Source organism: Macrotis lagotis, chromosome 7 (genome assembly GCF_037893015.1).
Source record: "Macrotis lagotis isolate mMagLag1 chromosome 7, bilby.v1.9.chrom.fasta, whole genome shotgun sequence".
NCBI classification, from domain to species: Eukaryota; Metazoa; Chordata; class Mammalia; order Peramelemorphia; family Peramelidae; genus Macrotis; species Macrotis lagotis.
Genome location: NC_133664.1, coordinates 172,017,601 through 172,031,566, shown reverse-complemented (window position 1 = coordinate 172,031,566; position 13,966 = coordinate 172,017,601). Strand labels below are relative to the sequence as shown.

Here is a 13,966-nt window from a genome sequence, read left to right as displayed (position 1 = left end):
TTTCTATAGCCTCTGACATTGTTAAACTCTCTTTTATTCAATCAAAAGAGCAGTTGCAGAACCATTGGGTTTGGACAGCTCTCTCCTCTGACTCAGCCCAAGGCAGCTGCCCAAATGCTCTACTGTGCCTCTACCCTGCTCAGTTAAAGTCGAACAGGGTAGACTCTTCCAGGTACTTCTATCATCAGGTGGCTGAGTTTTCTTCTCATTCTTCTGATTGTTGGTTTCTCATCTTCTGTCTTCATCTGGTCATCTCTGGCTTCTTATGCCTAAAATCAAGATCTTCTTTTGAGAAGGATCTTTTAATTAAATTTAAAAACCTAATTATATTTCTATAATTATTCTATAATTATTTAGAATAATAATTATTCTAAAATAATAAACAGTTTCCCCAAAGTCTGGAAGTAATTTATATTTTCTCAGCTTTATTCTTCAAAACCCTAAAAACAGTCACCAATAGACTTGTGCCTTGGGGATAATTTCAGACAGATCCTTTCAGTAAAATTTTTCTGAGGGGGAATTTTCTTTGAGGTTCTCAGAATTGTCTCAAGCTGCTTTTCTCACATGAATACCCTTTTTATGCCCCCTTTTGGTAAATAATGCATCTATATACAAAGAGACAAGTAACTTACAAGTGCTATTCACCTTACATTTTTATTAATGTCTGTTCGTGTGTTGTCTGTGTTTTAAGCATTTATTTTGTGGTAAAGGAAATAAATAGCTGCCTTGTACCTGGTATTTCTTACTTTGTATATTCATCAACTCTTTCTGAAGGGACTTAAGTTAATTGTGTCCATAGACTTGAGCTATGTCAAAGAGATTTTAATGACAACCAGAACTTATATTTATACAATATTAAAAGTTTACAAAGCATTTTACATATGAGGTAGACAGTCTCACCATCCCTATTTTAATAGATGAGAAAAATGAGATTGAGAGACATTTAAATCTTGTCCAAGGACACACAGCTAATAAGAGTCTGATGCAGGATTCAAATTCAGGTTTTCCTGAGTAAATCCTTCTACCCATTCTCTGTATCTCCAATCTGTTCTCTAAGGTGGAGACATAAGGAAGCAGAAAATACAAAAGAAGACTGATCTCAGTCGGTGATCTCTATTCCTAGGACACAAGCTTGCTTTATGGGTAGTCAGAAGAGAGCATCTCTCTCTTCCTGGGTTATGGATGACATATAACTGTGCATTTCTCATAAACTAGAGAGTTTTCAGAAAATGCTTTCCCCACTCCCAATTTGAATTCTCTATAATTTTAAGATGATATTTCCTTATTTATATTCCCCTTTTCCAAATACCCTGGTTTTCTCTTCACAGTTTAAAACACACAGTCTAATTTTCAACATTGTTAACAGTGGCAGCAACAGCATCCTCAGTACAAAGGGCTATTTATCAGCTATTTTGGGAAAGGGGAGGGATTTTATTTTAAAGAAGAGAGGAAATCATGCCAATAACTTAGTTGTCTGTGTTCCTTCCCACTGAGATTCCACATCACTGTCTCAGATTGCTAGATATTCATTGTTTAAAAATGGGATGATATAGATATTCAAGATATTTTGAGTAATGAAATCTACTTGGAAAAAATAACTTTTTCCCTTCATTTACCATGAGCAACTCCCAGTGAGATATATTTTGTCAGAACCCTGATAAGTGGAGTCCTGCATTCTGGGGGGGGGGAGGGGGGAAGAAAAGGGATAAAGAAAACAGCTAGGCAAAATGAGGTAACAGGGAGAAGACATATTGATAAAGGAACAGAAGCAGAAGGGAAAAGAATTTGAAATGTTAACCAAATTTATGATGATGTGTAGGATCATAGTATTTTAGACAAGTTTTTAGTCAGTGTGACTCAGCCTGCCAGAACTTTTTTGAGTAGTTTTGAAAAGGGTAGGCATATAAGAAGGCCTGACTTCATCTATAGACAAATCCCCCTCCCCAATCAAAAAGTTCATTCTCAATCAACTATATATGATACCTAAAATACTTCTGAGAGTCTTAGATCCACAGACTCAAAGACTTTTAGAACCAACAGGGACTTTACAAATCATCTAGCTCAAATGCCTCATTTTACAAATAAAGTAACAAGGTTTAATCAATTGCCAAGATCAGACATAAAATTACTGGTTCATCCCATGGAGTTAAGATATTATTTCCAGAGCAGTACTATAAAGATAGAAATGTATTTCTTAGGAGGGAGTCTTTTATATTTTTTGGGGGGTAGCTAAAGAATATGAACCTCTGATTTTATTTGTATAGAATACTGCTAGTGTCAAAAGACAATGTGTACCATCTATAGTTAGAGATATAAAGAAAGACCAAAAGACAATCCTTGTCCTCCAGGACCTAACTATCTAATGGAGCTTAACCCATAGCTGAGTTTTGCAACTTAAGTATTAGAGAATTGCCTGAGACACTGAGAAGTTAAATGACTTGCCCAAGTTCATAAGGTACTACTTTAAAGAGAAGTGGGCTTTGAAATCAAGTTTTCCTATTACTAAGATCAAAAGACTATCCACCACTACTCTGTGGTAGCTTTCAAAAGCACCCTATGGAAAATAAGCATATCAGGTTAATTAACCTGTTAGGGAATCAAGTTAATCCATGCAAGTCATTTAAGGCAGAAAGTTTAGTCATCAATATATAGAAAGGCAGGGGACAGAGATGAGAAGGCCATTCAGGATTTGGAAGTATAGGTAGGCACTGTGTAACATCAGTATTAAAGGACAAAATAGACTGGCAAGGACCATTGTCCTGCAAGAATCTAAAAAATTGGGTGTGTAACTTGGTTTGTACTTCTCCAAAATGTGTATTTCAATTTGACTCAATGGGGTCATAGTAAGATCATTTTGATCCTGAGTTTGAGACTCTACATCTCCTTGATCTTCTGAATGAACTTCAATGGGGAAGAATTCCTTGATACAACTATGGAGAAAGGAGGAAGAGGGAAGAGAAGGAAATAAGTACTTATTCTACATATTATCTCATGTGATCCTTATAACAATCCTGGGAATTAGATGGTGATATTATCCCAATTTTACAGTTGAGGAAACTAGGCAAACAGAGGTTAAGTGACTTTCTCAGGCTCACCCAGCTAGTATTGGAGGCTAAATTTCAGATCAAATATTCATTTCTTAAGGCTCAGTTCTTTATTCTCTACACCACATAGCTGTCTTCAAATAGGAAATAACTATGCTCATTAGATTTGATGTACAATTGAGTACAATTGAGTACAATTTTTCTTTTTGAGGTAGAAATGGCAATGTCTAGGATTTATGGTGTTCATCCCAAGATCATTTTGGAACAAAGGTGGAGGAACATTTTACCATTTTGTTTAAGGCTTTTCCCTGTACCTCAGCTAGCTGTAAGTAGAGGCCAAAGGGGAGTTTTTACTTCTTCTGTAAAGCATAGAAATATGTGACTCAAGTGGTGAACTCTCAGGTGATTTTGAAACCAAATCATTGATGTTTCAGGGATTCAAAAAAGCCATACTAGGAAGTTCTGTATGATTTGTGAATGTAATATAGATTTTTTTCCTTAGTGATTTTGCTCTTCAGCCCATTTCTTTCTCTGGTGACAACACTGGGTATATTTGCAAAGTATTTTTCCAGACATTATTACATGTATTCAAACATCTGAATGATTATCCCAGGGAAGATGGATTATACTTATTCTGCTTATTTCCTAAAGGAGTTATTAGGCTGTCGGTCAACATTTCGGACTTCCTAAAAATTTAAACTGTGTAAAAAAAATGTAATCCCTTGGTAAGTACTGAGTTCTCCATCAATGGAGGTCTTTCAATAGAATAAAAAAATGATGAATGACCAATTATTAGAGATGCTATAGAGAGAGTTTATCGTCAATGCATCAGATACTGATGGTATTTGGACTAGATTATCTCTGAGATCTCTTCCAATTTTGACATTGAATGAATCCTAACAATAACCCTGTAAAAAAGTCAATGTCGTTATTTTACCTTCCCCCTTTTATTCACATGAGGAAACTAAAGAGTGGTTAAGTGATTTGCCCCAGGTCAAAAGATTAGAGGTAAGAGAAGACCTTTGAAATAAAAGTTAACTCCAGGGTTATGAAGATGAAGAGCTGAAACCTATTAGAGAGGGAGAGAGATCCTGCCTTGAAGGCACTAATGATGATGTTTGTCCTTTGATCTCCAAGAAGACCATGACATCAGGTAGACGATGCCATGACAAGTATAGGAATTGGATTTGAGTCAGGGGTTAATATGCTGTCACCACTCTCACTTTCTCCTCCAGAGCGATCTGGGGCTAGTAGCCAGATATGAATCAGGATGACTGGGGATAGCCCTAGATGTGAAGCAATCAGGTTTAAGTGACTTGATCAAGGTCACATTGCTAATAAGTGGCAAGTGTCTGAGGTCAGATTTGAACTTGGGTCCTGATAGTTTATCCACTGTGCCAAGTAGTTACCCTGGCTTTTTTAAAATACTTGGCTTTGACACATACCAACCCTAGTGACCTTAGAGAAGTAATTTAACTTTTCCATGCTCTAGACAAAGCTTTATGTTTCTATGTTGCACAGAAAGCAATGATCTTCTTTGAGTGGAAATCTCCTCACCTGGTTATTCCCTAAACTAATGGAATCCAGTCCTGAATCCATCCATGGAGTAAATAAAGAGGAAAAAGGCAACTCTGCTCTGAATCAAGTTAAATGATCACAAAAAAACAATTTAAATGAGCAGATTTAATTCAATTCAATAATAATGTTTTTGTGTTTGATGTATACAAGTACATCAATGCTAAAGTCTGGGAAGACAAAGACAAAAATGAAGCAGTCCCTGGGATGGGGACAGTGACAAACATAAACAGACAAATGAATACAATATAATTTTATGAGGAATGGAAGGAGCAGAACCAGAAAATGGAAAACCAGGAGAGAACTCCATGGAGGAGGTTGTAGTTGGTCTAATCTAATCTTGGGAACTATGATTTCCAAGAGGTAGAACACTTAATAAATGATTATTAAATATTATTGAGTTTCATTTTTTCGCTCCCCTCCATGGAAGGAAGGAGAGGGGATCACTGAAATGACCAAAAAAGGGAGGAGGCAGTAGCAAAAGGAAAAACAAGAGATCTGGATAATCAATAAGTTGGATGACAAACCACTGAATAAATGTAAGTTGTCTTAACATGGAAAATAGCCACTGCCACAGCAAACCAAGTCAACAGTAGAAATGATTTTATAGCAAATCTGTAGATTATAAAATCCTATGTGGAACAAAAGGATTTCTTAGTCCTGTCACAATGTTTGCAGGACAGCCTGTGACTAATCAACCTGAAGAAATTGAAATTCTTCATTCAATTCTGAACATCAATTTAGTCAGCATCATGTGATGAGGTACAGCCAATGCCTCGTGGTCCTTTCCCTCTTTTGCTCTTTGGTCTTTCCTTGAGCCCCCTCATCTTCCCCAGCTGAAGTTTCCCAGGAATTAGTCTGTTTTGTTTGCTTGTGATTTATGGAGAGCCAACTAAGAGATGGCCCCCAGGGGAGTGGAGGCCTGGAGGAGGTGTAAGGGAAATAATCACAGGGATGCCACAGACTTTTTTTTTTTGCAAGGCAAGTGGGGTTAAGTGGCTTGCCTAAGGCCACACAGCTAGGTAATTATTAAGTGTCTGAGACCAGATTTGAACCCAGGTACTCCTGACTTCAGGGTCGGTGCTTTATCCACTGCGCCACCTAGCTGCCCCTCACAGACTTTTTAATCAAAAGTCTAAGGGCTTACGAAGCATCATGTTAAGTATCAGTGGTAAAAGGAATTAAAAAAAAGAAAACAAAACAAAATTAAAAAAATACAGTCTGTCTTCAAGAAACTGACATGATAATGGGGAAGACAATAGGCAAGTAACTATGTATCTATAAGATTATATATATATATATATATATATATATATATATATATATATATATATATATATATATAGTGATACACATATACCAGAGCAGGAATCCAAAATTGTTAAAAAGGCAACAAGGACAGCAACCTCTTGCATTTGTTCAGTGAGTGTTTCTCTGGCACATCCGAGAAGCTTCACACATTTCCTTTAAAGTCTCTTATAATTGAATTTGCTTAATTACTAAAAGAGGAAGCATGTCAAAGTAGATAAAGAGCAAGTCTTCCAAGTAGGAAGACCAGGAAGGTTCCACTCCTTTTGTCTCTTAGTATCTTGAAAGCATGGAGTTGGTCAAAACTACATCATGTGGCCACTATGGTGGTCATCCCACAGTGAATGGGAATTCAAAAAACACTTAGCGAAATTATGTGGTCCTTGGAAATTAAAGAAGTGCTAAATGATAGCTTGTAGTCTAGTTTGGTTGTTCAGTTATTTTTTTCATTCTGACTGAGTGACCCCGTTTGAGGTTTTCATTTCTTTCTTTTTATTTTTTTTTGATGAAAAAAGGACTAAACTGTATTTAAAAACTACTATAGACATTTGGCATAAGTCTTAGCTACTATTAAGCAGACTTACAAATGTAGTATTTAGTTTTCAAGAACAAAATGGGAAAACAGTATAAATTTAATTAGAATTTTAGTCTATATACAGAAGGGATCCCCCCCCAACATACCTTTTTTTTTTCCAGTTTCAGTGTCCCTTTTTAATGTTGAGACATATTTGAAAGAATGCATCATTTGGGTTGGCTCAGTGTTATCAACTTGTTTAAAACGTATTTTTTTCAGTCCCCAGTATCCCAAGGAGCATTGCCAATTTTGGAGAAAACAAACCTCAACCATATGCAATATTTTGCTTTCTGATTTCAAATACTGGTTTCATTAGATGCAGTGATTTAAAATTTTTTCCTTAGCTAAAAAGATCTTTGCATCAAATGAAATTCAGCCTATCAGCCTCCTTTTCATCCTCTCCCCATTTCCAAACCTTAACTAACACTCGTCATTTATGTTTGGGGCTAGATTTCAAAACCTACATATGTAAAAGTCAAAAATATACTGACTATTTAATTGATAAGAATCTCTCATAGTAAAAATTTAAACTTAAGATACCCCGCCATATGCTTTTAAGGAAAAGTATTTGACATCTGAGCTGACTTTTAAATGTGGCATATACTACTATTCTTATGATTTTCAGATTGTTTTTCAGTCCTGAATTTTGAAATATAGCCTAGTTTGGGAATCTACTACAACTTTACAGGTTGCATTAAACCAAACCTAAGAGATAAATTTCAGAACCTTTAAGTATGCAATGTCACTTTGGAAACCAACAATTTTTTTAACTCAACTTCTGTTTTTATTTTAAAAGATACAGTTGAGTTTTAAACAACAAAGAAAGAAAAAAATTTACATGATAAAAAAATAATTTTATATTTCTAAATCTATTTTAACTAATTTTAAAATATACTATATCCAGAAGCCAGAATGCAAAATGAGGATGTGGTGGGGGGGGGGGGGAGAAAAAGGGAATCACTAAGTGAAACATTTAGACAATTACTTACCTATCATGGGTAAAGCAATAGGAATCTTGCGAGACATAAGAAATCAGTAACAACTTTGCATAACTGATAGTTTGCTTTAATAATGTCCATATTGGTGTTCTATGTATTAACCTAGCTAGAAGGGCCTTCAGGGAAGGCCTTGTCCTATTCCAGTCATCTTGACCATAAATTTCATAAGAATCTTGATCCTTTCCATGTCTATAGCAAGTCCCCTTGACCCTGGCTATAAAAGCCTTCATAATTCTTCATGTCTTTGTCCCTGTATATCATCTTCTCCATAGACTTTGTAAATCTCTGGTTCTGGCGGTGGAGGAAGAAGTATTCTCTGATTGCCTGTGGCTTGGGCTCCTGGAATAGGGGCTCCCTTGACTTCTAGAGGAGGAGGCTGTCACCTATAAGTGATAGCCCCTCTCACTTGGCCCCACAGATCAGGATTCTCCAAGAAGGCTCAGCATCACAGTCCCTGGAAACAGGGGGAGGTAGAGGAGCTGCTCTCCTTCCTTTTACTGGAACCCCATGCCCATAATTAGGTTCAGGTCTACCATACAGATAAGGATAATTCAAGAAACTTCTTGGAAGATAGCCATCATTTTCGGAACAAGGGATTTCACCTCTTCCATAGTGTGAGCCATGGTGGCATAAGCCCCACAGACTGGCCCAAAATCTTCAATGAATATGTGTAGATTCATATTTAAGTGGTCATACTTTGATATCTTGGTGGAGTTGTGAACAGATCCAACCTTTCTGGAGTGCAATATGGAACAATGCCCAAAGAGCAATAAAGCTGTTCATACCCTTTGACCCAGCAATTCCAATTCTAGGTTTATATCCAGAAGAAATTATAAGAAAAGGAAAAGTCCAACAATGTCCAAAATATTCATAGCTGCTCTTTTTGTAGTGGTAAAGCATTGGAAACTGAGGAAATGTCCATCAACTGGGGAATGACTAAACAAGTTTTGGAAAATTAATACTATAGAATATGATTGTTCTATAAGAAACCATAAATGGGTGGACTCTAGAGAAATATGGAATGACTTATGGATATCTGATGCTGAGCAAAGGGAGCAGAGCCAAGAGAACAATGTACACATCAACAACATTATGAGATGAACAACCTTGATGGAAGCAACTCCTCTCAGCAGTTCAGAGAGCTAGAACAACTGAATTGGACTGAATATGGACAAAATTATCCCCATCCAGAGGAAGAAAAACAAAACAAAACAAAAATAAAAACAGAAAAAAAACCCTTCAGAATCTGATGAACACTTTCTAAAAATTATCTGTTATATATCTCTTTCCCTTTATCCTAATCCTTCATACTAAAAATAACTAATCTGTAACTATGTTTATCAAAAATATGCACATACAATGCTAATCTGCTAAATCTCAGTTTGCCACTGGGAGTGGGGTGGGAAGGGAGAGTGGAAGGAAATTTTATAACTTAAAAATATGCATGTGCATATGGATGAAAATAATTAAAAAATATCTCTTTGCATAACTCTTCCTCCTTTGCTTTGTCTCTCATGGAACCTTTTCCCAATACTGGTATTTTGGCCCTTGTAGGCCTCATAGTCTTTTGAACCTATTCCCTTGTGGTTCTAGGAACTCTATGAAATTAAATTTGGGATCCTGTTTTTACTGGTATCAGGACTTGTTCCTTCAGGTTCATGTTCTATTGAGAAAGTAAATCCAGGTAATTCTCCTCATCAGCTTTCTTTGATTACCCTTCTGAATCTTCTCTATTTCTGTGCAGTAGGGGTGAAAGACCTGTCAAATGAGTCTTTCCAGACTAGGAGCTAAAGCAGGTACAGGATCTCTTGGGCTCCATCTTGGTGGCGGCTGCGGTGGCTGCCACAGCAGAGGGGTAGGAGTATTTAGGGTTTTCTTGGCAAATATTGGAATAACTTACAATTTTCTTCTCTAGTTCATTTTACAGAAGAGGAAACTGAGTTAAATAGGGTTAAGCAATTTTTTCCAGGGTCACACAGCTAATAAGTTTCTGAGCTGAATTTGAACTCAAGAAGATGAGTCTTCTTAACTTCGGGATTGGTGACTCTATCCATCGACCAGAGCAGATCAATCAATAAGCACTTATTTAGAGCCTACTATGTATCAGGAACTATTGAGAGAGAAAGATAGATAGCTAGATAGATAGCTAGATAGCTAGATAGATAGATAGCTAGATGAGAGAGAGAGAGAGAGAGAGAGAGAGAGAGAGAGAGAGAGAGAGAGAGATTACTTTATATGTATTAAATCATTAGATACTTGGAGGAGACTGACCTGACACAGATTTTCTCTCTCTAATAAGGTCAAAACAAAAAGATAGGGACTTCAGGTATAACAAGAGGAATTTAGTATTATATTTGAAGAAGAACATGCTGACTGTGAACACCACTACCTTAATGAAGAGAGAGTTATATTACTTTATATGTATTAAATCATTAGATACTTGGAGGAGACTGACCTGACAGAGAGAGAGAGAGAGAGAGAGAGAGAGAGAGAGAGAGAGAGAGAGAGAGAGAGAGAAAAGAGTCCCTATTTTTATTGGATAATGTGTTATTCCTTGAGAACCATTTTTTTAATTTGAAAAGATATATTTAGAAATAATTAATTGATTATTAACTGGAATGTAAGCCTCTTGAGGGCAGGGACTGTTTTTGTGTTTTTTTTTTTTTAGCAAGGCCCTGGAACAGAGTAGGCTCTTAATAAATCCTTTTTGATTGATACTGTATATAGCATCCAAATTACTGAAATACTTTTCCAGTATTGTACAATAACCACTCAAGAATGAGTCCCAAAACCACCTTACTGATTCTACTTGCCAGTCTCTGAAAGTTTTATTTTTCAAATAATAACAATAGGATGATTATAGGGTGATGAGGAAAGGAGAAAAAAAGGCCTATAAAATGAAACTAATTTTGCAAAATATTGCATAAGGGTGAGTAATTTCATCCTCAATCCACCTGGTGATTATCCTAGTTGCAAGAATTAATGATCCCTGTCATTTGAGTTCTGTGGCAGACGGCATCTCATCACAGGCACCATTTCTAGGCATAATTGAATGAATAGGAACCCCTATCTAGATAATAACAGACCTTCATTCACTTGCTGTCTACTTAGTGTGAACCAGTATGTCTTAGGAGATATTCCAAGAACAGCCTTTGGTGGTTTATCCCCAAGTTATTTTATTCAATCATCAGGTCCCTGGAAAGATCACCAAATTCCTTTTCCAGTCTTCAAGCAGGATAACATCAAATCATCCCAATATAAAGGAAAAGAAGAATCTGCAATCTATCCAGGTAACTCTTTCCTAGTTCCAACAAATGTTCCTTTAGAGGATTCCTCTTGTTTCATGGCAAATTTATTTTCTTTACCTGTAAACAGTAATGAGGTATTTATCACCCCAGGTAAATGTAACTTGATCTTTGTGGAATGGAGTGGAATTGCCATCCTTCCCAATTCCCAATCCTCCACTTGCCTCATGATACAGGAATGCATTGGACCTACTCTGTGAAGATAGGCTTGGGCTGCCTTCAAGGCTGCCTAATTTATTTCCAAAATTCAACCAGCATTTATAAATGCCTACTACATAATAGGCACTGTGCCTAGATAGCCAATCAACAAGCAATTATCAAATGCTTCCGAGATACCAAGAACTGAATCCTGAGGTTAAGATAAAAATCAAAGAGCACAGATTATAATAGGGAAGAGATCTATAAATACCTAGGTACATACAAGATATATTAACCTATTGGGGGAAGGTAATTGAGAGTAGACAGTATTTGCACTTGGGCATGGTGGGGCTAGAAAATCCCTCCTGCAGAAGGTGAGATTAACCAAGGCTGATTGATATCCCAGTACCATGAACCATGAACACTTCAAAACTGGTCTGCCAGAAAAAGGGGCAAAAAAGCTATGGTGAACTCACAGTTACTCAGAGAGTTTATACAGCATCAGTCTAAGCCAGATAGAGATTAACTGCTACTAGAGGCAGAAAGCTAAATAACTATTGTTTCAAGTGTCTGGCTGCCTGTATTACTTCCTCCCATCTGTTGGAAGGGAACAAATGTAGTGGTTACCCATAATCTATTCTCCATGTAGTTCCAGAATATGAAAGGATTCTACTCTACACAGACAAAAGATTCATTCATTTTTTAAGGTGTCCTGATCTCATGCTCTCCTGTCTTCCTTCTCTCCCGCCCTAGAGCTGGTAATTTTGCACAGTCCTCCTTCACTTAGATCCAGTTCTCTTGCATACCAGGGCATCACCTCCCTGCTATCTTGGTCCTCTTGAAAAATGAAAGACAAACAACAAAAACTCTGCATAATGTTGTATATAAATTGTACTTAATTATTAAGGTACTTGTACGCCAACAATAGTGGAATGGACATATGTGATAAGTATTGAGGATACAAGTAAAAAAATGAGGCAGTCCCTCTTTTCAGTGGTCTGACATTTGGATAGAAGAAAGGAACACACCCAGGAAGGTCCTTTTTACACTGGGTAGATGGGATGGTCAAGCAGTTCTTCACTGCCCTCTCCAAAGTTACCAATAATCTCTCAATTTCAAAATCTAAGTTTTCAATTATCATCATTGACTTCATTTCTGTTTATATACTATTTCATTTGGTGATCTCATCCATTCCCAGGAATTCTATTATCATCTCTATGCACGTGATTCTCAGATCTATTAATCTAGCTTTAACCTCTTTCCTGATCTATATAGCCTTGAATCTCCAACCATTTAACAAATACCATAAATCTGATGTCCTGTAAACATTTTGAACTCAACATATCCAAAATGGATTTCATTTGCTCCCAACTTCTCTACTTTGGAACTTTTCAATTACATTCAAAGGTATTAGCATTCTCAAAGTCATCCAAAATCACAAACAGTGTCATCCTCCTCTTTCTCACCTCCCACATCCAATCTATTGCTAAGTACTGTCAATCCTACATTTGCAACACCTCTCTTAAATCCTTTCTTCTTTCCTCTGACACTGCCACCATCCGGGTCCTCAGCATCTCATCCTTGGACTACATTAATAGCCTGCTAATTGGGTTCCCTAACCATACTCTCTATCCAATCTGCCTCGGATCAAATATAAAATTCCCTGTTTGACCCTAAAATCTCTTTCTAACCTATCCCCTTCCCACATTTCTGGTCTTTTTACACCTCACTTTCCTCTCCTCATCCCCTATGGTTCAGTGGTAGGGGTTGTCTTGCTGTACCTCATAGAAGACTTCTAAATCTGTACACTTTCACCATCTCCCATACTGGGGATGATCTCTTTTCTTCTCTTACCTCTTGAATTTCCCAAATTCCTTTAAGTCTGATAACCTTCTGCAAGAAAACTTTCCTGATTCCCCTTAATTTTAAGTGCCTTCTTAAATGATCTCTCCAATTTATCCTGTATAGTCCTTATTTGTAAATAGCTTTTTGCATGTTATCTCCCTGATTAGATTGTAGGCTCTTGGAATCAAGGACCATTTTGGCCTAATTTAAAAAAAACATCTTTGTGGAATCATTAGTTTCAGCTTTGCTTATATAACATGAACTTCAATATCCCTAGGTATTTTAAAAAGACCAGACTTATCTAGCTATCCAACAGGAACAGGACATAAAGAATTTCTTAGACTCTAGATTCGAATTCCACTTGTGATATTTATTACCTCACTGATCCTGTACAAGTCACTTAAACTCTCTAAGCCCCTATTTTCTATATTGTGAAGTGAAGTGGTCAGGCTAGATGACCTTTGAAGTCACTTCATCTTTAAATCTATGACCCTATAATCTTCTGAGCTAGCCTTGCTGTGTGTTTAGGCAAGAGATATGTGCTTACTCATTCAATATTTTTTACCAGACAAACATACCATCTATGAACTTTTCCTGCTTTCCATAACCCATCACTTCTAAAGCGGCTCACAGTGGAAAGAGACCTTGATTCATTTGCCAAAAAAAGAAACATTTCCCTTCTGCTTCTGCTACTTCTTTTCCATTTCCTTGATTTTGTTCTTGATTTTTCAGTAGCACAAAGCTTAAATGTTGCTCTATTTCCATTTTCTTTCTTCGATACCTATTATAGCCTGTGGACATTTGAGCTGGTTTTTAGGCATGAGATTAGTCTGAGAAGGGAAACTACCCAGGTTTTAATATCTTCTCTCACTCTGAACTCCTCATTCATCCAGATTCATGGGGTGAAACAATTTGGACAACAGTGAGTGCTCCTCATCAGTGTCTTCTTATTTTTTTCTCATTATACTATAACCTAACTGAAATAGCTAACACCCCTCCTGGGTCAGGAATTAGCTGCCAAACTCCTGCTGTACCAGATGACTTTCTTTACTAAGGTATTTTTCTGAAATCAAATAAGAGTGCAAGTAGTCTTATTTCATAGATAAGGAAATTCAGGCTGAAAGTGGTTAAATAACTTGTTTTAGATATCACATCTAGTTAGTGGCTGGGCTTAAACTT

At 36.8% G+C, this 13,966-nt stretch overlaps 1 protein-coding gene and 1 pseudogene across 1 annotated transcript in view; both read right to left on the bottom strand.

Moving 5' to 3' along the window:
• The window catches only part of FRMD4A (FERM domain containing 4A), a 573,082-nt gene that overhangs the window by 466,281 nt on the left and 92,835 nt on the right, over positions 1-13,966 (bottom strand). The window lies entirely within an intron of this gene.
• Positions 5,370-13,399, bottom strand: LOC141493565 (KH domain-containing, RNA-binding, signal transduction-associated protein 1-like; annotated as a pseudogene).